Source organism: Schistocerca nitens, chromosome 1, assembly GCF_023898315.1.
Source record: "Schistocerca nitens isolate TAMUIC-IGC-003100 chromosome 1, iqSchNite1.1, whole genome shotgun sequence".
NCBI classification, from domain to species: Eukaryota; Metazoa; Arthropoda; class Insecta; order Orthoptera; family Acrididae; genus Schistocerca; species Schistocerca nitens.
In genome coordinates this window covers 485153408-485158114 of record NC_064614.1, presented here as the reverse complement: position 1 = coordinate 485158114, position 4707 = coordinate 485153408, and positions in this window count along the sequence as shown.

The following is a 4707-nucleotide window of genomic DNA, read 5'->3' as shown; positions in this document are numbered from 1 at the left end:
GGGAGCGGTTCTTTCATAGAACTCTCTCTTGTGGTGGTATCTGGAGCCAGGTTGTGGCGTTTTGTTCAACGGAAAAATTCCAAAGGCGCGTCTATAAACCCGCCACAATCCCGTTGTTCTCTGTCAGTTTTTCGCAGTTCTCAGTTACGTGGCTGCCCTCGGTCCGCCTCTACCACCGCCAATGCGTCGACATGCGAGTAACTTCCATGAAGCGAACCGTTCCGTCATGATTTCCCTTTGTGGCATACTCCAACTTCTTCCCTCGGTTTATGCCTTCCTTGAAATGGTTCCTAGGGTGGATCGCTGCGGTTGAGCAATGTGCTGCCTTTAATTACCCCTGTACAATGTATGTGTATGTGTGTGTGTGTGTGTGTGTGTGTGTGTGTGTGTGTGTGTGTGTGTGTGTGTGTATGTGTGTGTGTATGTGTCTGTGTGTGTGAGAGTGTGTCTGTGTGTGTGAGAGTGTGTCTGTGTGTGTGAGCCTTTGTTTAATTTCATTTCACGGCACCCTTTGCCCATAGCTAGGAGTTTATTTAAAAATAATGAACGTGGCTCTCGTAATCCAACGACGTGCTCTTTGCTAAACCCGTTAATAAACTTCTGGTACATATTCTTCGAAGACAAATATACCTTATTTTCGTGTTTAGTGATGGCGATAGGAAGGATAATTACCTTGTCCCTGTAAGTTATGGTCGTTACCAGTGAAGTGGTTACAGCCCGCGGACATCTCCTACATATAGGCAAACATATTGCCTGCCTACGGGATAAATGATTCAATAATATTATTTTCATAGAAGAAAGTAACGATACACAAATTGTCATAGTGGAAGTAAAAGCAATTGTGAACGAACACGCAGCATTCTGCAATGGAATCCTGTCCCCGCTTCTAAAAGAACTATCAGTAGCCCCATACATAAAACACACCAACCCATCCACACACCCAAACACGAAGACACCCCCAAAGCCCACTGTAACTGCATATAGAACACATGATATCGTGCCAACCATGAATGGAGGGTATCAGACGGATGCCATATTCCTTGACTTCCGGAAAGCGTTTGACTCGGTGCCCCACTGCAGACTCCTAACTAAGGTACGAGCATATGGGATTGGTTCCGAAGTATGTGAGTGGCTCGAAGACTTCTTAAGTAATAGAACCCAGTACGTTGTCCTCGATGGTGAGTATTCATCGGAGGTGAGGATATCATCCGGAGTGCCCCAGGGAAGTGTGGCAGGTCCACTGTTGTTTTCTATCTAGGGTGGATAGCAATGTTCGGTTGTTTCTGATGATGCTGTGATGTACGGTAAGGTGTCGTCATCGAGTGACTGTAGGAGGATACAAGATGACTTGGACAGGATTTGTGATTGGTGTAAGGAATGGCAGCTAACTCTAAATATAGATAAATGTAAATTAATGCAGATGAATAGGAAAAAGAATCCTGTAATGTTTGAATACTCCATTAGTAGTGTAGCGCTTGACACAGTCACGTTGATTAAATAATTGGGCGTAACATTGCAGAGCGATATGAACTAGGACAAGCATGTAATGGCAGTTGTGGGGAAGGCGGAAAGTCGTCTTCGGTTCATTGGTAAAATTTTGTGAAGATGTGGTTCATCTGTAAAGGAGACCGCTTATAAAACACTAATACGACCTATTCTTGAGTACTGCTCGAGCGTTGGGGATCCCTATCAGGTCGGATTGAGCGAGGACATAGAAGCAATTCAGAGGCGGGCTGCTAGATTTGTTACTGGTAGGTTTGATCATCACGCGAGTGTTACGGAAATGCTTCAAGAACTCGGGTGGGAGTCTCTAGAGGAAAGGAGGCGTTCTTTTCGTGAATCACTACTGAGGAAATTTAGAGAACCAGCATTTGAAGCTGACTGCAGTACAATTTTACTGCCGCCCACTTACATTTCGCGGAAAGACTACAAAGATAAGCAAAGATAAGATAAGAGAGATTAGGGCTCGTACAGAGGCATATAAGCAGTCATTTTTCCCTCGTTTTGTTTGGGAGTGGAACAGGGAGAGAAGATGCTAGTTGTGGTACGAGGTACCCTCCGCCACGCACCGTATGGTGGATTGCGGAGTATGTATCTAGAACAAGATAGCGGAATAAGTGAATAACAGGAAACAGTGAAACAGTGTGTGTTTGGAAGTACAGCTCAACCACCCTGTAGAAGCATGAAAAAGGCGAAATCAACAATAAGTAAGTACACTCAGTTCACATAGATAGCCTGTCCTCATGCAGTGTGCCAATGTATGAGCAGTCATGATTAGTCTGACTGTCACCATCTGATCGACCCTTTATGTTTCTCTCAGCGTTACCCTACAGTGGAACTCATCCGTGTTGCGAACGCACCTGAATGTCGGTTTTCTAGTGCAAAATCAATAGTGTAAAATGAACCTAAATAAAACCGTAAACAGCTGTTAACTGAAGATTTATTCACGAACGACTCTGCTGCGTTACGCCAGGTTGTGGAGACCATGTTCAATGGAAAAATTCCAAAGGAAACCCGTTGTGAATAAATCCTCAGTTAACAGCTATTTGCGATTTTATGCAAGTTTAATTTACCATCCGTTCTAACGGATGTGGCTGCCCATATTATAAAGTTGTATGTAATAAAATTATTAGTATTCGTACAGGCAATTGTAGTTTCAACGCATCTGATCGATTATACTCTCAGAGATTCCTCAGTTCTTAACTAATAGCTTATACGTACTAGCAAATCCTTTGAAAGTGATGGTAGTATTCGATAATTAGCATAGTTAATGCACTCTTTACGTAAATAAAAATTTTATTCTTGCCTCGCAGAGAGCTACGAGCCAAGTCAGCGATATATTTTGCTTCCCACACTGGCCTTCTTTTATTTTTCTTTTATGGAAACGAATCTCATTCCTTTTTTATTATTTTTGCAAAATGCTATTTGATTTGTAATATTTGTGCTATTATCCGAATATATCTTCGAATTTCAAGTAATTCTCATTTTTATTTCTCTATCTTCCTTAAAAAAATTAAAAAAAGCAGGTAGTCGTAATGTAACGAAGAATTCTTTGCGGTATGAGTATTGGAATTACGACTACCTAGAGCGTATTAAGCATTTTTGCTTTCATTTTAGAGATATTTCAGACGCTTACTTCCCATGTATATTTATCCTTGGGATAATAAAAGTCAACTAAGGGTAATTTATTTCAATTACAAGTCTGGAAGCTAATAAATTTTAAGTACTGAAGATTTATGGTTTCTTTTATCTTTAATGTCACTTACAGCCAATTGGTCCACACTAATGAACAGTGAAAAAACCAATAACATACAAAAAATACTCATGTGCCACCACCACTTTGGTCCATACAATTAAACAATTTAAACAAATCTAAAACCCCTTCATGTGTTAACGATACGTGAGCCACTAAAAATCCCTAACTGAAAAGGTCATTCAACATTGTTAAACAGAAGTAATAGTTTTACTGTACAAATGTCTTCAACAATGGTTCCTAAAAAACAAGAGTGGTCTCTCTTTTACTATTTCAGGGTGGATCTTCTGAAACTCATGGCCGAATTTTCTCTCTAAGTACAAGATAAGTTTCCGCTATCCTTTGCTAGGGTCTGTCACCTTAAACATAGTGCAGTTGACACCTTACCCGGGTCGAGGACAAAATTCCAGCTATACACAGCCACAACATAGCAAGAACTCAATTACCTCAGAGTGTGACACCAGGACCTCTAGCAATACTTCAAAGAAGAATACGAGTAACAGTTTGGTATCACAAATTAACAACTCACAATCGCAGCCATTAACAACGTGTTCCTTACTTCCCATAAACATACTACTATTAGCATAAATAAGTGCTCAGGCTGAATAAAAATTAACTCGCTACAGAAGATCTCCTTTTACCGAACGAATCGTTAGATGAACCTTAACTGTTAACCAAGAAAATAGAAACCAATTCCTCGAAAAATTTATCATGGGAGCACGTGCGAAGCGATGAATATCGTCGATAGCGTCTTCCTACTGTGACCTAGCGCACCCAGTAGCTCGCTCCCAACGAAGATCTTTACCAAGACTAGCTTCCTTCAAGACTCTAGCCGAATATTAGTTCGGCTGAAATTGTACTCCCGGTCTGAACCATCCTAAAACTGATTGCAACAATTAATCTGTGCAAATGTATAGAAACACTTTTTTTAACAATGTTAATATTGCTGACTTTGTCGGCTACATTCTCAACGGCCAGCTTTGATGGTGATGGTGGGCTGGAACTTCTCTAGATTGCGTGGTGACATATTATAGCGCGCCACGCAAATCTGGATCACTGGTATCCCGCAGCTCGAAATTCCGACGTCAGCAGCACAAGTATGGCACACATAAAAGAAAACTTTTACAAGCATTTTTCATACGTCCTTTGACATGAAACATACTTCCAAATGCCGAATCAACAAGTGAAGAAGACAAAATTGTGCATTTGTAGCTTGACACAGCATCCCCCCCCCCCCCCCAAACCACACATACACACTCAGCAATGTTGAAATCCCATTCACAATCAACATATGTCCAACACGTTTCAGAAAATAGCACTTTAACCTAACAAAACGATAGTCAACGAATAAAACAGCGAATCGTTGTTGTTAACAGAATACACTCCTGGAAATTGAAATAAGAACACCGTGAATTCATTGTCCCAGGAAGGGGAAACTTTATTGACACATTCCT